Source organism: Malania oleifera, chromosome 5 (genome assembly GCF_029873635.1).
Source record: "Malania oleifera isolate guangnan ecotype guangnan chromosome 5, ASM2987363v1, whole genome shotgun sequence".
In the NCBI taxonomy this organism is placed as follows: Eukaryota; Viridiplantae; Streptophyta; class Magnoliopsida; order Santalales; family Ximeniaceae; genus Malania; species Malania oleifera.
Genome location: NC_080421.1, coordinates 103,383,921 through 103,409,738, shown reverse-complemented (window position 1 = coordinate 103,409,738; position 25,818 = coordinate 103,383,921). Strand labels below are relative to the sequence as shown.

The 25,818-nt window shown below is 37.2% G+C and overlaps 1 non-coding gene across 1 annotated transcript; it reads right to left on the bottom strand.

Annotated features, from left to right (window-relative positions):
- Positions 1-12,451: 12,451 nt before the first annotated feature.
- LOC131156840 (small nucleolar RNA R71) lies at positions 12,452-12,557 on the bottom strand. Its single transcript, XR_009137109.1, has one exon. It is a non-coding gene; the product is annotated as a small nucleolar RNA R71 (small nucleolar RNA).
- Between the last annotated feature and the right edge of the window lie 13,261 nt (positions 12,558-25,818).

Below are 25,818 nucleotides of genomic sequence, written 5' to 3'. Positions count from 1 at the left end.
ACAAAATCTAAACATCTCTTGAGCTTTATACATTGAGAAAAACTATTCGTTGAGATATCTGAAGTGTTGCTAATATCTTTGTTTGAGCATTGTGATTGAATATATTGTGTGATACAAAGATCGTATTATTTGCAATCTCACGCACTGATTACAACGCTTGTATAAATATTTGAGAGTAAACATCTAGGACCACATTGAGCTTACTTCATTATATCATTTGGTGGTGTATGTGATTGCTTAGATTGGGTACACGTCTGCTTTACATCAAAGCATAATCACTGTACCAATTTCATTATTGTGAACATACTATTGTGTTTCCAGGCGTGGCCTGGGAGGGCGGTAATCCAGTCTGTTAAGGGTTGGTTGTAAAGGTTGAGGTCAGCTCTGTACTAATGGACCTGGTTTGTTTAGGTGCCACTCCACCCATTTAAGTGAGCAAGTACAGTGGCAATCCTTGTGTTTGTTAGCCAAGGTAGGAACGTAGGCAATTAGCCGAACCTCGATAACATTTCTACGTGTCACTTCTCTTTACTGCTTTCTGGTGCATGCGTAGTTAATTGAATCGTGTCATTTAATTTCTAGTACATATTATAATTGATTTACTTTACTTGTACTAGATTGACGTTAGGGTTGTGAATTTACTGTTGTTAGGATACCGACCTAGGGCGTTAATTTTAAAAGTACCAATTCACCCCCTATTGGGATCATGGTAAAGCTAACGGAGACCTTATTTTAAACCTCAAAAAAAGTTTTATAAGAAATAAAAACAAGAGAGCAAGAAGGATTTTTGAAACCTAAAATGAAAATTCTGAAGTTGGTCAGCTCAGATGACTGAGGTGTACCCTCAAAAGTCTGAAGATGTACCTTAGATGACTGAAGTTTTACTTCAAACATTTGAAAAATTTCATCAGAAGACTGAAGAATTAGTTCAGTCTACTGAAGATTTATTAGTTGAAATACAAAATAGGCAGAACACCCTCAGAAGACTAAACCCTCAGTTCAGTTGTTTGAACTGGGACTTAAGAAGACTGAACCCTCAGTTCAGTCATATGACCCTGTGTATAGTTCAATTTTTTCAAAGTATTAAGGAACATCATAAGATTGAATTCGATAGTTCAGTCGTTTGAACACTATTAACGGTAAAATTTCTTAAATGTTTTAAAATTAAAATAATGGTTTCTTGTGCCCCAAATTTTTTAAAAACTTGGAAGACACTCCAAGTAACCTTGGGCAACACGAAATTACTTTTAGCAGCTTATAAATACATGGTTTTACAAATCAAATCACACCCAAGAATTAAATAATCTGTTGAAAGCTATCTTACAATCAAAACTCTCTCTTGCTCTACAACTTGCTCAACTGAATTACTGATCACCACTCTCTGAGTTCCTATTGCCAATTTCTCATCTGGAGAAGGAACTTGGTGAATTCTAACTTGAACTTCAATTGTATTTCAATTTGATATTTGAATATTGAAGTATCTAGTGTTTTGAATTGTACTAATTTGCTCTTTGTGAGAGTATTCTTGTACGCAGAAATTACTTCTTGTTTCTTGTAGTTTCTTGGACGATTTCAGGTTGTTGGATCGTTGACCGAGTGTGGGGTATCATTTGGAGAGGCATTGCTCTAGCCTATTGAAGGAGTGACGATCGAGTGTGGGGTATCATTTGAAGAGGCATTACTCTAGCCTACTTATGGAGTGTTGGAGCATGGGGTATCACTTGTAAAAGGTTTGTTCCACCTGAAAAGGAACGGCATAGTGGAATCCTTTGGTGGTATTGGCCAAAGGCGAGGAGGTAGGTTGGAGATAAGTCAAACCTCGTAAACACGTGGCGTAACTATCCTTCCCTATTCTCTTTAATTCCATGCAAATATTAACTGCGTGGTTGTGTTTTAATTTACAATCATATGCACTACGAGGATTAGATATTAAATAAACTAAAGCTTAATTTGTTTTTGGGAATTTGTGGAAATCGAAAGGAAGTACGTTAGTTGATCAATATAAATTGCGGAAATCGTAAGAGAGTACATTGATTGGTTCAACACCTAAGACTTATTAACTGAAAGTTTATTTAAGGTCAAAGTTTTTGGAAAGAGTGTTGGATTACATATTGAGCATCATATTGTGAAATTAAAACCATCAATACAAGGCTTAAATCAATCATCTACACATGGCTACAAACAAAGCTAAAAATTGCCGAAGTGCTGCATATTATATTTTGTGATTGATTATTTTGAGTTATTAAAGTGCTGAATCTTGAAAGCATTGCTGGAATCAATCTAACTTGTGTATCTTTTTTTGATCATTTTGGTTGAATTGAATTGTTGGAAGAATATATGAAAATCTACAAAGTATTCAAGTTACCATACTTACACTTATTTATAAAGGTTTATAACTTAATTAGTTTTCTATTGAACTTGTGATTATAAACCAATTTTGTTTGTGTTGTGTTGAAGTATTGGTTTGTGGATTGATTGTCCAAATAAGGTTTGGTTGTGTGATTGCTAGATTAACAAGGGTTTAAGAATTCACGAAAGGAATTGAAAGAAATTTTAATAATCCAATTCACCCCACCTCTTGAGACAACACCTTAACTTTCAATTCTATCTCTCAAAAAATTCAACAAGTAGTATTGTTAAGCTAAAATGGAAACAGAATATTGATGATGAGCCTTGGTGAGGATGATGTGAATTTAGGTGCAATCCCAAGAGGGAGGGGGGGGGGGGGGGGAGGGTGAATTGGGTATTTTAAAAAATCTTAAGTCTTTAAGTTCTAATTTTGAAAATCCTCAACCACAAAAGCACAAGCTAGATGGCAAACAGTTCAATATTACACAACTTAGCAACTTCAAAGTGTGACTTTGTCAAACAACCAATAATACCCAATCATTCACAAAATTAATAAATATTTCTTACATACACATTAACCAAATAAGTGGATGCGAGTGGAAATTAAAGCGAGATAATGGAAGAGAGATGCAAACACAGTTTTTACGAGGTTCGACCAAATCCAGCCTATGTCCTCATTGATTTCATTGTACTCCTCCTTAACTTGGGACAAAACTTTCTCATTACAATTTGCTGTTTACAAAAGGCGTAGCTACCTCCTTACAATCCGATACTTACAAGAGGCGTAGCTTCTTCCTCACGATTCACAATCCGAATTGTTAATACAAATAATGAACAATGATTTAAATACACTCAGATACTTCTCAATAAGCTAATGAGTACAATCAGCCCTAAGCACTCTCACAAGATATAATATTAAGCTCAATATAGAATATGTGGTTTTTCTCAAAGATGTATGTGCAATAAGAAATATGATCTTTGTATGAAAAATATGTATATGTACGATGCTTCAAAGATCAAACCCTATTCAATATTTCTCCAAAAAATAATTTCTTGAAAATATGTATGTTTGAGATTCCAGGGTTTGCTTTCAAATACCTTTTGCAAAAATAATAAACTATGAAATGTTTTGAATAAAAATATATGCTTGAATACCACAAAGATTTAAGCTAAAAAAAAAAAAAACTTTTCCCAAAAGATTTTTCAAACAAGTATATATATACACAGGAAACTAGGGTTCTTGCTTCCAATAAATATTTTACATTAATGGAATACGAGAGTAGATAAGCTTTAATAATAATATTGAATGCACACAATAAAATTTATCTACCAAACCTCAAAATGAAACCAATTTTGCAAGATGATGTGAGTGTAGGCAATAGATTAGCAAAAGGTTACAAACTAGGGTTTTGGGTTGATATATATAATATTCTCGGCATCTAAAAGATTTTTGGCCATTGGATCATTGAAAATATTTTTAATAAAAAATATATGTCTGTTTTAGCATTGGAGCGTCGTTTTGCCCGATAGACTCGTTGACGAGTGGATACATTCGTCGCCGAGTGTGCTTCATTTGTTTGTTGACAAGACCAGGGGATTCGTCATTGAGTGGGCTGTCTAAGAAAACTAGGGTCTCGGTATTTTCTTGTCAATGAGTGTATTACATTCCTTCGTTGACGACTCCATGTGATTAGTCGATGAGTGCCCTGTTTTTCAATCCTATTATCCTTCTAAAATGCAGATCCAACCTGAGACCAATGCATATGAATATTTCATGAAAGATATGCATCCTAGGGTTAGTCTATATGTCATTTTGAGCTTCCCATCATATCTTTTAAGACATGCAAATACAATCAATACTAAATGCAAAATACAACTAAAAATCTGGATTGCCTTTATCCTTTTGCTCTTCTACTTCCACGGATTGAGCCAAGTTATATATGCTTTAAGTTCCTCGTGGCTTCCATAGTGTACTTATCATTCATGCATGCTTAGTCATGATCCTATTCAAAATCTCAATCCACAAGTAAAATACCAAATGATTTGTCATTATCAAAACAAGATTGGACTCATAGAGTCAACAATCTCTTCCTTTTTGATAATGACAAATACACGAGCAAAAATGAGTTAAGCCTAACAAGGCTCCCCCTAAGATTATGCATGATTTATAATATAGCAATGTAACCCAAACACATTGTAGAGTATGCAATTTGATATAGTTTACATAGTTTAGTCTCCCCCAAATTTTCTTCCTTAAAATATGCCGAATTTTGCAATTTGCCCAAAAAAAAAATATTTCTCCCCCTTGCTGTAAAAATTTTTTTGCTCTAGAAAATATCTCTCCCCCTTTTGATATAAAAAAAAAGGGCTAAGACAAAAAATGTAAATATTTAAATATTTCTCCCCCTTTTTGAAAAAAAAAAAAAAATATTTCTCCCCCTATTTTAAAAGAATAGCTGTTATGTAGAAACAATTTGCATGTTGAACATATAACAATATTTCAATCATCATTTTTATATAGGCAAACAAACAATTCAGTTCAGTATAGTCCAAAAGTCATGTGTGTATCAACATGTATCAAATATCCATTCAAGAGTTTAAACTGAAGTTCTATATGAATTGGAATTACCTAAATTTAAGTTAAGTTGTTCCCCCGTACTTATGTACTCCAATATATCTCTAGGCAACTTCTCTACTGTGCATCAAGCCTAATTCACGTCTGATTTAGATAACCCTATTCTCTGGAAGTGGTTTCATGAATATATTGGCCCATTGCGATTTTGTGCACACAAACTCAAGTGCTACATCTCCTTTTTATACATGGTCATGAAGAAAGTCATGTCTAATTTCTATGTGCTTAGTTTGTTAGTGTGATATGATGTTCTTTGAGATATTTATTGCACTAGTATTATCACATTTTTATGGGTACAATTTCATAGTGCAATCCATAGTCCATGATTTGTTGCTTCATATATAGTGTTTGAGCACAACAACTTCCAGCCGCTATGTATTCAGCCTCAGTTGTGGATAGCGCGTCTGAGTTCCGTTTCTTGGAGAACCAAGAAGTGAGAGATTGTCTTAAAAAGTGGCATGTGTCACTCGTGCTCTTTCTATCCACTTTACTACTGGAAAAGTCAGCATAAGAGTAAGCAACAATCTCAAAAGTTGTGAACTTAGGATACCATAATCCTAATTCAATAGTCCTGATAAGGTATCTAAGTATTCTTGTAACTGCTAATAAATGTGACTCTTTAGATGCAGCCTAAAATCTTGCGCACAAACATACACTAAACATAATATTATGCTTGCTAGCAATTAGGTATAACAGGCTACCAATCATTCCACGGTAGAGCTTAACATCTACTGGTATACCTTGTTTATTTTTATCTAATTTTGTGGAAGAACTCATAGGTGTTCCTAAAATTTTACTATCTTCCATATTGAACTTCTTGAGCAAATCTCTAATATATTTTGATTGGTTTATAAAGATTCCATGTTTGGCCTATTTTATCTGAAGTCCTAGGAAGAAATTAAGTTCACCCATTATGCTCATTTCGAATTCATTTTGCATACAACGGGCAAACTCATTACATAACTCTTCGTTTGTTGCTCCAAAAATGATGTCATCTACGTATATTTGTACTAGGAGCATGTTATCATTTTTAGTTTTTATGAAGAGTGTTGTGTCTATCTTCCCTTTAATAAACCCATTATCTAGCAGAAAGCCATTTAACCTTTCATACCAAGCTCTAGGAGCTTGCTTCAATCCATACAAGACTTTAGTCAATCTATAGATATGATATTTGTGGTTTTCTAATCCTGGAGGTTGTTCAACGTATACTTCCTCATTTATATAGCCATTTAGAAATGTGTTTTTAACATTCATTTGATATAATTTGAAGTTCTTAAAAGAAGCATATGCCAATAACATCTGAATGGCTTCCATTCTACCTATAGGAGCAAAGGTTTCCTCAAAATCTATACCTTCTTCTTGTTTATACCCATGCACTACTAGTCTGGCTTTGTTTCTTATTACTATACCATTTTCATCTTCCTTGTTCCTATAGACTCAGTTAATTCCAATAACAGTGTGATTATCAGGTCTAGGAACCACGGTCCAGACTTTGTTTCTCTCAAATTGGTTTAATTCTTTCTGCATAGATATCACCCAATACTCATCCTCAATTGCCTCACTCACATTCTTAGACTCCTGTTGTGATAGGAATGCAAAGTGGTTAATCATATTTCTAAGGGATGATCGGGTGACTACTCCACGTGATGGTTCACCTATAATTTGATCTATGGGGTGATTCCTTACAAATTTCCATTCCTTGGGCAGTTCATATACCTCATTATCTATTTGATTTCCCTGAATAGGTGATTCATTTATTTCAGTACTTTTTTCAACATTATTCTCATTGGATAGATTTTCTAATCCCCCTTTCTAATTTAAAAATCATCTTTATCAGTTTTTTTAGAGAATGGATTGGACTCATCAAACACTACATGGATGGATTCAATTGTGGTCAATGTTCTTTCGTTATACACCCTTTAGGCTTTACTGTCTAAGGCATAACCTAGAAAGATTCCCTCATCAGATTTGGTGTCAAATTTTCCTAAGTGTTCATTGTCTCTAAGAACAAAACATTTACAGTCAAAGACATGGAAATATGAAATATTACATCTATAGCCATTTCACAATTCATAAGGAGTTTTATTAAGAATGGGTCTAATTAAAACTCTGTTCAATACATAGCAAGCAATGTTCACTACCTCAGCCTAGAAATATTTTGGTAACTAATGTTCATTAAACATTGTTCTAGCCATTTCCTGTAAAGATCTATTCATTCTCTAAATTACCCCATTTTGTTGTGGTGTCCTAGGTGCAGAGAAATTATGAGATATGCCATGTGTTTCATAAAAATTTTCCATACCCTGATTTTCAAATTCACTACCTCTATCATTCCGGATTTTTGTGATTGTATATCCTTTCTCATTTTGAATTTTCTTACAAAGTTTAACAAATTGTTCACATGCTTCATCTTTGTGTGCTAGGAATAACACCCATATGAATCTAGAATAATCATCAACAATGACAAAGACATATAATTTGCCACCTAGACTTTGAGTTGGATTAGGTCCAAATAGATCTAAGTGCAACATTTGAAGTGGCCTAGTGTTGGAGATAACTTTCTTCTTCTTAAAGTTAGATTTTATTTGTTTTCCTAGTTGACATGCATTACATATTTTATCTTTCATAAATTGTGTCTTAGATAATCCCTTAACTAAATCTCCCTTAACTAGTGTAACGTTCTGACTGTAGAACCATTTTTTAAAACATATTATTACTCTAATATTACTCTAATACCATAATACACAGTCAAAGTCAACCCGGACCCATAAGTATTGAAGATTTACCTGTTTGTACATACATGTTACCTAAGCAGTTGAACCAAAATACACTTTACATATATACAATACCAGAGTTTCATTGTTTCTACATATGCACATATATACCCCAAAAATCCATCATGAGTCTGACCCGACTACTTACCCTACAACTGGGTAGTACCTACGAACTCCTCTATCACAGAGCTCGCTCCACTCGTCTGTCGAGATTTCTTGAAATATTTGAAATGCTGGGGTGAGACACCTTTTAGTAAGGGAAATAGACTAATATCAGGGTGTGGTAATGTGAGTACTATCATACTATAAACATATACTGCAAATAATGTATCTTTAATATATACATATCTTAAGCTGTAATTAATATCATATGAAAATCTCTACTTTCAAACATATTATATCATAATGAATTTTCATATCTTTAATATCATCTATTAAATCTGTATTTTACTGAAATTATACCTTGGACGTAAATATGTGTATCATGACTCCACCCCTTATGATCGGGGTTAAGCGGCTCGTAGGCTGGACTTATCGCTGGTTGGCTTACTAGGTTAAGTCAAACATAACATAACTATGCACGATTGCCCACCCAACCTAGCCTATCCAGCCTACTACACCGACAATCTCTAGGGTTCAGTAACACAGTGGGTATCCTACTACACCGCCTACACTTCCAGGCTAATCGGCCACCGATCCACACTTCCTAAACAGTGTGGTTGCACTGTCGGCTATACCCAAACTGGTCTGCCCAGCCTACTCACCAAAAACCTCTAGGGGTCAGCACTTAGTGGGTATCCTACTACGTTGATATGATTAACTACCTACGGTACCATGCTTTTAATATACGTGACCATCCAGGTTCTGTTGCTAGATAATACATTTCATATAATATATTTCTGTTCATAAATAACATTTTCATATTTCTGTAATAAAATATGAATTTTACATATTTTCTGAATAAAATTGTCATTTCATAGTTTCTGAATAAATCATCATAATGAAACTGATCACGACATCTGTGTCGGCTATCATATCTCGGCATCTGCACCGGCTATCATATCTCGGCATCTGCACTGGCTATCATATCTTAGCAACTGCGTCGGCTATCATATCATAATATACTACAAATATCTTTAACATCTGTACTTTCTATGATCTTCTAAAAATTACTGTAAAGTCGTACTTATTCTATGAAATAATAACATTTCTAACATACTGCTATTAAATTTATACTTATGCCGCACAAGTGAGTTCTACTCTGTATTATACTATAACATGCTATAAAATCTTTTTCTATCTTTAACACCAGTATTCCCAAAATAAATTAATTTATAAATAAATTTATGAAAATACCTGACTTAATCTATTCCCTAACCTAATTCCTATGAAGCCTGTTAAAAGCCCTGAATCACGCCTATGACATTCCAAACTCCAAACCCTGAAATCACATTCACCCTAGTTCACTCAACTCATTCCCCAGTATATTAACATCTAACACATTTTCTGGGTTCCAAAATTCCAAATGAGTACATAAACCCTAAAATTACTTACTTACTCTGATTTTAAGATGGTGCCCAAGATACTTAAATCAACACTTTGCTCCGGTTAAGTTGCAGAGAATCTCCTTGGGATCATCGTGACAACTTTTAATTATTGAAATAGGGAAGAATGGAGTCTAATTTGAAGAGAGAAGGAGGAGGCACCGAAATTTTAGAGAGATAAATAGTAAAATCTTGAAACTCTCACTAAAAATGTGTTTTTTTCGTATTTATAGACGGATGGCCGTGTGGCTTCGTTGATGAGACACATGGACTCATCGACAAACCGAAGAAGGGAGTTCATCGACCAACCCATGAGCCTGATCGCTGAACCTGAAGTACTAAAACCCTGCTCTCTATATTTCTTCATCGACGAGATACATGTCCTCATCGACAGGTCCAAGAAGGCAGTTCGTCGATGAGCTCAGGGCACTTGTTGATGAAGCCATGTAGTTTCCCCTTAAAAATTTATTTTTTCCTTTATTAATTTCATAATTTAAATTTTCCAAGTCTCTACATTCTCCCCTTCTTGTAAAAATTTCGTTCTAGAAATTTGCTATCTATGTTATACCCCATCCTTTAAGGAAAAAATTACTACTTATTTTATTAATTACCCTCACTTATGGCGGAGGAATATCGTGGTTACTGATTATGCGCCTAAATTGTGTAATTAGGTGTTTTGATTTATGCATTAAGGATTATATTTTTAATTAAATGCCTAATTATTCTCAATATTTTAACATTGTATTCTATTTATAATATTTGGATTTTAATGAGTAATTTATGAATTCTTAGTATTTTTTATTGCAGGGCAACTATTGGAAGCTAAAAATTGACACTACTTCGTAATTTATACGTAAATTTCTCGTTTGAGCCCTGATTGAAATGATTCAAAATGCTGTGGAAATCTAAGAAAGTGCTCTATAACTTTTATGTTTTGATCTTTGAAAGATATGGGCTTTAGGATGGTCAAAATTGGGCTTGTTCTTTGGGAAACAAAAAAAGAAAAAAGGGAAGAAACAAAGAAAGAAAAGAAATATATATATAAATTGGGTTGATTTGACCCGGCCATGCAGCCGGGTCCTCTTCCTCCTTGCGTTGGGTAGGGCTGCTTTCCAAGAGCTTTTAAATTAATTTTTTTTGGCTCTCCTTCCCAGCCAGCATCCTCTCCCTCTCTTCCTTTCTCTCCTTCTTCTCTTCTTTTCTCTTCTCCCTCTTCAATCCTCTCTTCCCTACCTGCTACAACTTCCTCAACCTGAGCCTCCTTACTGCTGTCCCTGCTTGATGCCGTATTAATTTCCTGCTATCCACCACGGCAACTGCTGCATTGCTGCCAACTTCCCTTGTTGAAACCAAGTTCTTGTTGTTCCTACTTGCTGCCCGTGAACTCCCTCAGCTGAGAGCTCCTCCTTCAACCGCTGCTACTTCTTGGTACCCCTTGTTGTTGCAGTGCTGCTGCTGCTGGCTCCAACCCGATACACCTATTGCTACCCCTCCTTTCTTTGTTGCAACTATTGCTCCACACGACCAACATTCTTTCTCTCTCTCTCTCTCTCTCTCTCTCTCTCTCTTTTCTTCTTCTTCTTCTTCTTCTTCTTCTTCTTCTTCTTTTATTCCTCCTTTCAATTACTTGGTTGAATGTTGTAGTTCCATTGATATTTCCTTTAAAGTTTTAATTTTTAAATATTGGTTGGGTGTTATTATTGAACTTTATTATTCTCTTCCTTTTTTAATTAATATTAGTATTAGATTTAATTTTTGCTTGAGTTATTTGTTTAATTGATTAAAGTTTGATTTGGTTTCTTGAAAAAAGAAAGGAGAATAAAATACAAAAAAAAAAAAAAATCTTCTTTAGGATTTAATTTAGTTATCTTCTTTAGGAAATTAAATTTTGTTAGGTTTTATTTAATTTGAGCTCGATTTAAGTCAGAATTTTTATTGTGTTTCCATTTATCGTTTAATCGTTAAAGAGTTAAATTTTCGTTCTTAATTACGTTAAAGTTTATTTATTTATTTATTTTTGTGTTTGATTGAGGTTGTTAGAATTGCATGTTTTAATTACGTAGGAAAGTTATCGCCTGTAGTTTTTATTCTGAAGTTCAACATAGGATTCAATTCTTGCTTAGCTATTAAAAGTAGGATTTTCGTTTCCCATTGTTGTATTTAGGGCATGTTAGGACTCATAGTTTAAATTGCATGTTCGTTTAATTTGTCAAAATAAAATCAAAAACATCTCATAAACCCGAATCTGAACTGTGTTTAGTGACGTTTTTGTTTCTTATTTTTTGATTGGAATTAAATAAAATTTGGAGTTAAACTGCCTTCTTTGAGAAGACGATCTAGCTCTTGGGTTAAGTATTACACGACTGAACTCCTATACTTGGAATAGCTTCTGAGTTGTTCATTTTTTGAGTGAGTCAAGTTTTTGGCGCCGTTGTTGGGGACTGCTAACTTTAATTTCAAAATTTGTTTTTTTCTAATTATTTTTTATTTTTAATTAAGAAAATAAAAAAATAAAAAAAATAAAAAAATAAAAAATAAAAAAATAAAAAATTTTGAAAAAAATTGATCATGCTTATTTGTTGTTGTGTTGGTGAATTTCTATTATGTGCATTGATGTTTGATGCCTTGAGTCTGAGATATTTCGAATAGCTTGTCCAAAACTTCACTTAGCACTAGTAGTGACACATAGGGCTCAAAATCTGATTGTTTTCTTGTTACTTTTACGAGTGATTCTGAAATTGATTTTAGTAATCTGTTTAAAGAAATTTTTGAGGAAGTTATGGTTGCACTTGCACCATGTACACTTCAGGATTTTCTATAGCCTACACGCACATCTACACCTTCCTGCATTTTGTTACCACATGATGTACTGAACTTCACAATTAAGCATGGTATGTTATCTATGATACCCCAATTTCACGAGATGGATTCTAAGAGTCCATACCAACATTTGACAGATTTTGAGTTGGTCTGCACCACTTTCATTAATAGGGTTGGAACCGATGAGTATATCAGACTTTGATTGTTTCTTTTTTCTTTGAAAGATAAGACAAAAATTTGGTTTAATTCTATGAGACCTAACTCTATCACTAGTTGGGCTGAAATGAATCGTGAGTTCTTACATAAGTTCTTTCCTTTTTAGAGAACCCAGTACCTGTAGGAGCAGATCAATCAGTTCATGCAGAAGGTTGACGAGACCTTCTAGGTTTGCTGGGAGAGATTCAAGGACCCGATGAACATATGTCCACATCATGGATTCGAATCTTGGAGGTTAGTGAATTGTTTTTATATTGCCCTTACCCCTGAATGTAAACAGTTTGTCCAAACTATGTGCAACGGGGAGTTCTTCAGCAAGGAACTTGATGAGGCTTTATCATTCTTTGATTATTTAGTTGAAAATGCCCAACAATGGAGCACACGATATGAACGGGCACCTATGGCAGCACAACCTCTCAGAGCAATTAGTGGTGGAGGTAGATATGAGGTCAAAGAGGAAACTAACTTATAGGCTCTTGTTGCTGCTTTGTCTAAAAAAATAGAGGTTATGGAGTTAGAGAAAGTGAAAGCTACAAAATCGGTGGAGGATTGTCCACTTTACCAGGATTACAGGAGAGCGGATCTAATCAGATGCAGTCAACAAATTGGATCAAAAAATCTCAAAATCAATCATTCTCGAACACTTATAATCCGAGATGGAGGAATCACCCGAACTTCTCATCGAGGAATGATTAGTCTAGTCCGTATTCCTTATAGTTTCAGCAATTTCCTCAATCTTATGCACCACCTCCGTATCCGCTATATCACTCAGTTGCAACTCCTCAACAGTAGTATCAGCCGCAACAGATCTCTCAAAGCTACGCACCTTTGGGATTTCAACCTAATTAAGCTCCTATTCCATCAAAAAAATCTTCTGATGATAGCATGACACAGATGGCGAATATGTTTAAGTAATTCATGCAGATTCACGTCACGACCGATAGTCAGAATACTTGAGCCATCAGTGAACTGAGAGACACCATGAATAAGATAAGTACACAGCTAAATACCTTATAAAAAAAGAAAATTTCTAGCACAACCTCAATCTAATCCCTAGGTATATCGGCAACAACAGCAACTAGTGCATACTATTTCAGGGGATTCTATTGAAATGGCAAAGGCGGTTATTACCTTGAGGAGCAAAAAAGAAGTTTCCCATCCTAAAATGCCCATTGATCAAAAAATAGTTGCTCCAACATTTGAATTGACAACTGTTACAGATGAGGGAAAAGAAAAATCAGATGAAGCGTGTAATAACCCAAGAAATTTCTATAGGACTCATTGATGAACGTAAGGGTTTCGTTGACAAGGGCTCTTTGGGATCTTGTCGACAAAGACCCATCTCGTTGACGAGAAGAAACCGAGAGAGGGTTTAAAGTAGATTGAAACTCATCGATGAGGGTGCAGGTTCGTCGACGAACTTTCTACAAGACTCGTCGACAAGGTGGCGTGTCTCGTCGATGAATCCAGCCCTATAAATAGCTGAAACTTATATTTTTAAACAAATCTTTAGCGCAAAACCCTTCTCTCTCTCTCTCTCTCTCTCTCTCTCTCTCTCTCTCTCTCTCCTACGGCCCCTTCCCCATCTCTCTTCGATCCTGGTCTCATTTCTCACCGGATTGAAGATCTGAGGCCACCCGATGCTTCTGGTGAAGTTCTCTACAAGTCTGCTGGAGCAGATCATGGGAAAAGTTGATTTGAAATTCATCCCAAATCCAGGGTAAGATGTTTTATTTAGATTATGTTTTCCTTGTAGTTATAAGAAATGTTGTAGGTAAGAAAATACTAATATTTTGTTCTGAGGGATGCTGTTTTCAGGATGCTGAGTTGAGAACCCTGCGGGTATAGGACCATAATTTAGTAGGGGCTTTTCAGAGTTAAGGTAAGGGAAATATGCTATGCCAACAATTTTTAATATGTATACAGAAGATTAAGAAAGTGTATTTACAAGCATGTATATCATATTATTTTCTAGAGAATTATGAATATTATTTTTATAGTAGGATTACAGAAATTGAGCATAAAACTACGTTTATTCAAATGTGTGGCATGAGTTTATTACAATACCCTATATATAGATTTTACAGTGGTACAGATATACAGATATTTAGATATTTCAGAATATTTGAAATGAATGAGACTCACAGTATTTTTAGAGAAAAACATATTTTCTAGACCATAATACTCAAACAGTTTATTCAGACAGATTATACAGTGATAGCATCAAGATGTTACAGCAGATATACAGAATACACAAATATTATATACAAAGCATACAAATATTATATACAGAGTATACAAATATTATATATGGATATTTTATACAGATATTATAGATAGTACAGACAGAAAGCACAGATGATACAAATAGGTAATATATATATTTCAGTCAAATATCTCAGATAATATAGCTCAGAAATATAGTGTTATGGTTGTTTTTGAAATCATGTTAAAAGCAGCAAGATGAGTATATATTTATATATGTATACAATATTACATGATATTAGATCCCTGTGGAAATTAAAGACAAATATATTTACAGCAGAGCACGGTATCGTTGCTAGTTTCAGACACGTGCAACCACATTACTCAGATAGCATATGGATTTCGTCTAACCATGCTAGGAGAGATTGTAGTCTCCCCAGCACGCTGGGTTGAGGTAGCCAGTTAGACGATGACAGAGGTTTGATACAGCCAGGAGAGATTGCAGTGGGCTAGGATGTAACGACCTGCTTAATTCCCATGTTTTTTTTTTTTTCCTTTTATACTATGACATTTTACATGCTCTGATACCATACTAGGGGTAAACCCAATCATTAGCCTAAGAAGCGAGAAGCAAAAATCACATAAACATAACCATATGTAAATATATGTACAATACCAATACCAGAGTACTAACATGTTTATCCAAAATATACACATATATCTGTTTCCCAAAATACCCTAAACTATACTGCGATATACAAAAATCCTCCACAATACTCACTTCACTGATAGGGCACTATTGAAGCCCCTTTATCTATGAGCCTGGTCTACTCGCCTACCTGGATCACCTGAAAAATGATTTAACACTGGGATGAGCCAACGCTCAGTAAGACGAAATATGCTATTACTAGTGTGTGGCAAATGAGTTACAATATTATGAAAATCTGTTTTCATATAATCATGTATAACTGAATATGTAAATACAGTACAAGTGATAAAATCTAGCATCCCTTTTCATGTTGCTTAACATAACAGTTTCGTAGGTTACTATTCAAAATACTTCTAGTGTACATAAGTATGTTCCCTCTTTCTGTAAATTTGTATATACGTAAAAGTATCTGAAAACTTTTCCTGTGGATAACTGTGTGTCATGATTTAACCCCTCATGGCAGGGTTGTGCGGCCCGTAGGCGGGATCTACACTGGTTAGCCGACCAGGGTAAATCACTATACTCCATCGGTTTGATTTGTCCACCTCAACCCATATTTGATGGGGAGCCTGTCTACGTCAAGGGCCTAGGTGATCGACCTACTACCACGTATTATCTAAATAGGTAGTTGCACTCATAACATAACATAATATTTGTAGCAACGGTACCATGCTCTGTAACTGCATAGTCCAATAGGGTCTGATATTATATAATATATCTCTATATACCACTATCCAATTTATCATGATTTTGAAATAACTATAATAACCATGATGCTGCATAAACTGTAACTGTAATTCATACATCATAATACCGAGAACTGTATAATCATAACACTGATAACTATATAATCATAGTACTGTAATTCGTATAATCATGGTACTGAGATTCGTATAATCATGGTACTAGAATTCGTATAATCATGGTACTGAAATTCATAAAATCATGATTCTGAAATTCATAAAACATATTTTCATACTATATTCATATTCTCAAGCCACACCATACTTTAATACATAATTTTTATAATTTAATAAACTATATAATATTTTAAAATTTCCTAGCATAACATATTTCCCTTACCTGACTACTGGAAAAACCCTATGGTATACTGGCCTAATACTCGCAGGGCCTCCTACACAACACCCTAAAAACAACGTTTGTTAGAACAAAATATCATTATTTATTTGCCTATATCATTTCTTATAACTGTCATAAGGTCAAAAACGGACCAAAAGGCCTTACCCTAAATTTGGGATGAAATCGAACTTCGTTTCACCAACGATCCGCTCCAGTAGACTTGCAGAGAACTTCGCTAGGAGCGTCGTGGTGGCTTCATATCGTCAATCCAGCGACTAACGGGGCTAGAATCAAAGAGAGAAGAGGGAGGGGCCGTAGGAGAGAGAGAGAGAAGAAAAAAGGTGTTGAAATTATGTGAAAAATGGGTTTTAGCACTATTTTTACTACAGGATTCGTCGACAAACCACGTCACTTCATCGACGAGTCTTTCAGTAAATTCGTCTACGAACCTTACCCTTCGTTGACGAAATTCAGGGTAGCCCAAATCTTGCGCTCGGTATTTTCTCTTCGATGAAATTTTGCCTTCGTCGACGAGATCCTGAAGACCTTTGTCGATGAAACCCTGTATTCGTTGACAAATTTCCTTATGCACTCGTCGACGAACCCCTATGCGATGTCATTGACGAACACGGAGCGTTCGTTGACGAAGTCTACTGCCTCCTTTTGTTCCTGTTTCCATTTTCCTCCCTCTTTATTATTAAAATAATATTATTCTTTGGGTCACTACATTCTCCCCTCCTTATAAAATTTCGTCCTCGAAATTTACTGTTTGTATTCCCTTCCATCATCTCATAAGGCAAAATGTTTTACTTATTTTATTACTTGCCCTCACTTATGGCGGAGGAATATCATGGTTACATGGGTAGTTATGGGAGACTATAACCATAAAAGAAAAATTCCCTCAAAACCAAAATAGTACCTAACCTATACTCTATATTGTAATTACACTGGACTCAATAAAATAAAATTACCATCTTAGTATATACATCAATACTATGATTCATCAAATAAATGGGGATATTCCTATCTGATTTCATCTTCAAGCTCCCATGAGGCTTCTTCAATCGCATGGTTTCTCCATAGAACTTTTACTAGTGGTATCTTCTTGTTGCGCAATTCTTGTTTTTTCCTTTCTAGAATCTGTATTGGAGCTTCTTCATATGCTAAAGTCTCACTAACTTCCAGTTCTGCATGGCTGATGATATGGGAAGGATTTGGGATGTATTTCCTTAACATAGAAACAAGAAATACGTCATGAACTCAAAATAAAGATGGCGGTAAAGCTAGTCGATAGGCTACTGACTCAATCTTCTCAAGTATCTCAAAAGGGCCAATAAACCTAGGGCTCAACTTACCCTTCTTCCCAAATCTCAAGATCCCCTTCAATGGAGTTATTCTCAGAAATACATGATCACCCACTTCAAATTGCAGTTCTTAGTGGCGAGTATTCCGCGTAGCTTTTTTACCGACTCCGCGCTACACTGATCCTATCTCGAATAAGTCAGACTTTATCACATGCTTGCTGAATTATCTTTGGACCCAACACTCGCCTTTCACCTACTTCATCCTAGAAAGGAGGAGATCTGCATCTCCTACCATATAATGCCTCGTAGGGTGCCATGCCGATGCTAGTATGATAACTGTTATTATAAGCAAATTCAACTAGTGGCAAAAACTGAATCTAACTACCTCCAAAGTCTAGCACACAGGCACGAAGCATATCTTCTAATACCTAGATTGTTCTCTCAGTCTGACCATCGGTCTGAGGGTGAAAAGCTGTGCTGAATGCTAGCCGAGTTCCTAGTGCCTCCTGTAAACTCCTCAAGAACCGTGATGTAAAACGTGGATCACGGTCCGAGACTATGGATACTGGCACTCCATGTGGTCGAACAATCTTCTGTACGTAAATCTCTGCTAACCTGTTCATAGGGTAGCTAACTTTAATAGGCAGAAAATGCGCTGTCTTTGTCAACCTATCAACTATTACCCGGATGACATTCTGACTATGTGGCGCTGGCGGCAGCCTAGTAACAAAATCCATGGATAAGTGGTCCCACTTCTACTCAGGAATGTAAAGTGGCTGCAACTGACCAGCCAACCTCTGGTGCTCAGCCATAACCTTCTAGCACGTCAAACACTGCCGCACAAACTCTGCTATTTCCCTTTTCATGCCACTTCACTAGAAATAATCTCGCAGATCTCTATGCATTTTCATTCTACCAAGATGAACAATATATAGAGATCTGTGTGCCTCCTCTAAAATCGTCCTCCTGATACTACCATCTGCAGGCACACACAATCTGGGGCAAAATCTCAAAGCCGCATCATCAGAAATACTAAATTCTTCCCCCTGACCATCCTATACTATGGCTATCACCTCCACTAACTCTGGATCATCTCTTTGAGCAGCTTTAATTTTTTCATACAATGTAGGCTGTACAACCAAACTGGCAATAAGTGCTTATGGATCATCCTCCACTAACTCCACACCAAGTCTTTCCAAGTCCATCTGAATCAGATGCTGAATTACCGCTGCTAGGTTTGCTGTGTCTCTTGATTTACAGCTCAAAGCATCAGCCACCACACTTGCTTTACCTGGGTGTTAACTGATGGTGCAATCGTAATCCTTGATAAGTTCCAACCACCTCCTCTGCCGCATATTCAACTCTTTCTATGTAAAGAAGTATTTTAGGCTCATATGATCAGAAAATATCTCACACCTCTCACCATAAAGGTAATGCCTCCAGATCTTCAGTGCACGTACAACCGCAGCTAATTCTAGATTGTGAGTAGGGTAATTCTTCTCATATTCTTTCAACTGCCTCGACGCATATGCTATCACCCTACCATGCTGTATCAGTACATGACCAAGCCCTTTCAAAGACGCGTCACTGTAAATAACATAACCATCACCTCCCGATGGAATCGTCAGAACTGGTGCAGTGATGAGCCGCTGCTTTAATTCTTAGAAGCTCTGCTCGCATTCTTCATCCCACACAAATCTGACATTTTTCCTAGTCAACGGCGTGAGAGGCCCTGACAAAGCTGAAAACCCCTCAACAAAATGATAGTAATAACCTGCCAATCCTAAGAAACTCCCGACTTCATGCACATTCCTCTGTCTGGCCCAACTCACCACTGTTATACCGTCTCTTGAGATCACATGGTGTAAAAATGCCACATTCTCAAGCCAAAACTCACACTTGCTAAACTTAACATAAAGCTTCTCTTCTCCGAGTGTCTGTAGCACCTGCCTCAAATGCACCTCATGATCCTCAAAACTTCTCGAGTACACCAGTATATCATCAATGAAAACTTCCACAAACTGATCTAGACACTAGTGGAAAACTCTGTTCATCAAGTCCATGAACACGGTTGGGGCATTCGTCAAACCAAATGGCATAACAAGAAATTCATAGTGCCCATACCTGGTCCTGAAGGCTGTCTTCGCGACGTCCTCCGCTTTTACTCTCACTTGATGATACCCGAATCTGAGGTCAATCTTGGAATATACCCGTGTACCCTAGAGCTGATCAAATAAATCGTCTATACGGGGTAGAGGATATTTATTTTTAATAGTAACCTTGTTTATCTCCCTGTAATCAATGCACATCTTCATGGACCCGTCTTTCTTCTTTACGAACAACACTGGAGCTCCCTATGGCGATACACTAGGTCATATAAACCCCTTGTTCAATAAGTCTTGCAACTGCTCCTTTAATTCTCCTAATTTGGTTGGAGCCAAACGGTACGGGACCTTAGAGATAGGCGCAGTCCCTGGAGGTAAATCTATAGGAAAATCTACCTCGTGCACAGGAGGCAACCCTGGTAGCTCCTCTAGAAAAACATCTAGAAATTCTCGTACTACTAGAGTGCTGTCAATCTTCAATTCATTTTTAGATGCTTCTTTCATAAATGCTATAAACCCCTAACCTCCATCTAAGAGTAATCCACTCGCCTGCACGGCTGACACTAATTGCATTGGAGCACGTACCTGTGAACCAACGAATCTGAATTTTTGCTCTGCAGGAGGTCTGAAAATTACTTCTTTGTGGAAATAATCAATGCTGGCATGATTGACAGTCAACCAGTCCATACCTAGTATTATTCGAACCCACACAGGTCAAACACAATAAGATCTGTTGGTAGTACTTTCTCCTAAATTTCTATCGAATAGCCCCTAAGTACCCTCTGACATCTGATCACTGATCCTGATGGTGTAGCTACTGATAGTGCTATATCTAGTGACTGGATCTTACTCTCAGATAATTTAACATTATATGCAGAAATGAAAGAATGAGTAGCACTCGAGTAAAAACGAATAGTAACTGGGTATGATAGAACAATAAATGTACTTGTCACCACATTTGTAGAAGCTTTTGCATCAACTAGCGTCAAAGCGTATACTTGTGCTGGGGCCACATTCCTCTGCTGGCCACCACAAGGTGCCTGGTATCCTCCCCAAGCTACCTGATGTCTTCCCTGAGAGGGTCTAGGAGTTGGGACCTGGTCCTACTGACCTAGGCATTCATGTATCATGTGATCGGGTCTCCCACAACGATAACATACACCTCTGCCTACTCGACACTCTCCCAAATGATGTCTCTCGCATGTCTGACACACTGGGTACGTCCGTGCACCCTGGTTCCCACTAGTTCCTGCCATCTGCCTCTGGTCTTCCTTATCACGACTTCCTCTCCATGGACCCCTAATGGTGCTAGCCTGAAAACCATGAGGCGCAGGTCTCTTCCTCTGACTCTGTGCTGCTACACCCCTTTGAATGCCACTCTCAATAATCACAGCTCTATCTACAACTTCTGTGAATGTCTGAGCCTTGAAACCAATTACCTGCTCAAACAGATTCTGCCTTAGTCCCTTTTCAAACTTTCTTGCTTTTTCTCTTCATCAGGTGCCAGATGTGGAGCAAAACGTGACAACTCGACAAATCGAGCCGCATACTAGGATACAATCATCTGCCCTTGTACCAAATGCAGAAACTCTTTTACCTTTGCACTCCAAATGATAGCCAGGAAATACCGCTCGAAGAACAGATCCTTGAATCGGTCCCACGTCACTGGAACTGGAACTGGCCTCTACTCCTTTATCAAACGCGCTACTCTCCACTAGCGCTTCGCCTCCCATGTCAACTTGAATGCGGCAAATGCTACTTTCTGCTCATCCTTATAGGGAAGCACCGCCAATGTTTCTTCGGTATCCTACACCCAATTCTCAGCTGCAATTGGGTCATCACCTCAGCAAAGGATGGGGGCTTCATGCATGTAAATTGCTCAATCGAAAGCCACGCTCCCCAGAGCTCGTGACCATCTCAGCTATCTCCTGCTGAGTGATGCTACGCAATACGACATCTGTATCTCCTCCACCTATGCTGGAAGGTCCTGGCCTATCCTCCCCAGCATTCGTGCCACTGCTTCCTGGATCCATCCTGTAAACAAAAACACACTTAAGCACTTTATCTCCTATACGGACCTATCCTATACCAACTCAAAATTAATTACCTTCTCTAACCTTAACTCAATATCTAGTTCTGTCACCTAGACACACGACCTGACAATAGCTCACTATGGGTTTCCTGAAATCGTCACCCCAGGAAAAACATAGAAACCACCACGGTAATCCTGTACCTAGACACAAAACCAACCTCAAATCCTTTTCCTATACACTGGTATTGCTTCTGTTACACTCTAAAGTCTACAGAACCTAACAACCTAGGCTCTGATACCAAACTGTAACGACCTGCTTAATTCCTATGTTTTTTTTTTTCTTTTTATACTATAACATTCTACATGCTCTAATACTATGCTGGGGGTAAACCCAATCATTAGCATAAGCAGCGAGAAACAGAAATCACATAAATCTGTATATATGTAATAGTAACTGAAAACTTTCCCTGTGGATAACTGCGTGTCATGATTTAGCCCCTCATGATAGGGTTGTGCGGCCCGTAGGTGGGATCTACACTGGCTGGCCGACCAGGGTAAATCACTATACTCCATCGGTCTGATCTGCCCACCTCAACCCATAACTGATGGGGAGCCTATCCATGTCAAGGGCCTAAGTGATTGACCTACTACCACGTATTATCTAAATAGGTGGTTGCACTCATAACATAACATAATATCTGTAGTAACGGTACCGTGCTCTATAACTGCATAGTCCAACAGGGTCTGATATTATATAATATATCTCTATATACCATTATCTAATTTACCATGATTCTGAAATAACTGTAATAACCATGATGCTGCATAAACTATAACTGTAATTTATACATCATAATACCAAGAACTGTATAATTATAACACTGATAACTGCATAATCATAGTACTATAATTCGTATAATCATGGTACTGAGATTCGTATAATCATGGTAATGAAGTTCATAAAATCATGATACTGAAATTCATAAAACATATTTCCATACTATATTCATATTCTCAAGCCACACCATACTTTAATACATAATGTTCATAATTTAATAAACTGTATAATATTTTAAAATTTCCTAGCATAGCATATTTCCTTTACCTGACTAGTAGAAAACCCCTATGGTATACTAGCCTAACACTTGCAAGGCCTCCTACACAACACCCTGAAAACAACGTTTTCCAAAACAAAATATAAGTATTTCTTTGCCTATATCATTTCCTATAACTGTCATAAGACAAAAAACGGACTGAAAGACTTTACCCTGAATTTGGGATGAAATCCAACTTCGTTTCACCAATAATCCGCTCCAGCAGACTTGTAAAGAACTTTTCCAGAAGCATCGCAGTGGCTTCAGATAGTCAATTTGGCGACTAATGGGGCCAGAATTGAAGAGAGAAGAGGGAGGAGCCATAGGAGAGAGAGAGAGAGAGAGAGAGAGAGAGAGAGAGAGAGAGAGAGATGAAAAACAGCGCTGAAATTATGTGAAAAATGGGTTTTAGCACTATTTGTATTGCAGGATTCGTCGACGAGCCCCATCACTTCGTCGACGAGTCCTTCAGTAAATTCAAAGACGAACCTTACCCTTTGTCGATGAAATTTAGGGTAGCCCAAATCCTGCGCTCGGTATTTTCTTGTCGATGAAATCTTGCCTTCGTGACGAAACCCTGTATTGATTGACGAATTTCCTTATGCACTCGTTGATGAACCCCTCTATTCGTCGACGAGTCCTGGCAATTCCTTGAAATTATTATTATTATTATTATCTCCAAAATACGATATCGTCGACGAAGTCTACTGCGTCCTTCTGTTCCGTTTTCCATTTTCCTCCCTTTTTATTTTTAAAATAATATTATTCTTCGGGTCACTACATAGGATCTTCATAGATCATTACAGATTGGCGGATGTACAAATATAGATTGACTTGCTTGGTAGGCCAACCAGAGTAAGTCTAGCCTTCGGGCCGCACAACCCTATCATGAGGGGATATATCATGATATACAGATCTCAAGGTATAGCAGAAGTTCCTATGTACAGATATATCACACAACAGTAATTTATATTATTATACTAGCAGTACCTTCAGATAGCAAACTCAGATACACAGCTATATTTTAAAGATTACATGATAGATAGATATATTCTGTACAATTTATTAGTTTTCTCAGATTACGGTATTATTTCAATATTTTAAATATTTAACTTTGCCTCCAAACACTAGTAATAGCATATTTCCACTTATTAAGCATTATCTCATCCCAATGACTTATCATTTTTCAGAAGATCCAGTTAGGTGAGTAGATCAGGCTCGCGGGTAGAGGTTGACTTGAGCTACCCTTATGGGAAGGGTAGGTATTTTGAGATAACAGTGTTTTGGGATAGTTTTCAGATTATAGTGACGTCCCTAGGTATTTTGTATTGTAAATATATTTTAGAGTTCTATAGTTTTCTGGTATTGTATTGTACATAGTTGTTTCCAATTTTGTGTACTGCTGCTTAGATATATATGACGGACAGAGTTTTCTCAGTGCTCTTTAGGCTTGGGATGTTATTTTCAGTATTTCTGACAGATGACATTTATTAAATTTAGGAAAAAAAATGTTAAATAAATAGTAGGTCGTTACAGTTTGGTATCAAAGACAGGTTGCTAGGTTCTATAGACTCTAGAATGCAGCAGATACAATACCAGAATATAGGAAAAGGATTTGAGGATTTGTTCTGTGGTCTGAATATAAGATTATCATGGTGGTTTCTGTGTTTTTCCTAGGGTGATGATTTCAGGAAAATCAAAGTAAACTATTGATGAGTCGTGTGTTTGGGTCGTAGGATTGGATTTTGAGGTAGGAACAAGGGAAATAGTTGACAGTGAATTTGAGGTTTCAGTTGGATGAAGTAAAGTAGATTTGTATAGGATTTTAAAATAGCGTTTTGTGCATTTTCAGGATGGATCCAGGTAGCAGTGGTACAGATGCTGGAGGTGACAGACCAGGACCCTCCAGTATGGGAGGTGGGGATACAAATGTCGTACTGCGCAGCGTCACCCAGCAGGTGATGGTTGAAATGGCCAAGAGTGGAGGAGAGCGTGGCTACACGATCGAGTAGTTTATGTGGATGAGGCCTCCTTATTTTGCTGCAGGAGTTGACCCGATTGTGGCTGAGAATTGGGTTAGGATGTCAAGGAGATTTTAGCAGTATTGGCATGTACAGATGAGTAGAAGGTGGCCTTTGCGTCATTTAAATTGACATGAGAGGCAAAGCGCTGGTAGAGGTCAGCACGATTGATTGAGGAGCAGAGGCTAGATCCAGTACTAGTATCTTGGAGTCGATTCAAGGAGTTATTCTTTAAGCGATATTTCCTTGCTATCGTTTGGAGCGTGAAGGCAGCCAAGTTCCTGCATTTGGCTCAGGGGCAGATGACAGTATCCCAGTATGCTTCTAGATTTATTGAGTTATCACGTTTCGCCCCACATTTAGCACAAGATGAAGAAAAGAAAGCCAGAAAGTTCGAAGAAGGCCTAAGACAGAATTTGTTTGAGCAAGTAATTGGCTTTCGAGCTCAAACATTTGCTAAGGTGGTGGATAGAGCTACTATTATTGAGAGTGGTATGCAGAGAGGTGCTGAAGCTTAGGGTCAGAGGAAGGGGTCTGCACCTCAGGATTTACAGGCGAGCTCTAGCCAAGGGCCATAGAGAGGGGATTGATATGGAGGTGGTCAAGGACGGATGTCGGGCCATGGTGGTTTTCAGGGCAGACGGGCTGCCCCTACCTATCCTAGATGTGGCTGCAGACATCTAGGTGAATACAGGATGGGTGAGGACGTCTGCTATAGATATGGGAGACCTGGGCACCGATCGTGATCATGTTAGAGATTGACAGCTCAGGCACCAGCTCCCAAACCATACTGGGATGGTTATCAGGTGGCCCGTGGAGGACAACAAAGAAACACGGCACCGGCAAGAGTGTACACATTGATGCTGGGTGACGCCGATGCAGTTGGAGACGTAGTTACAGGTACCCTTACTACTTTTTCATTTATAGCTGTTG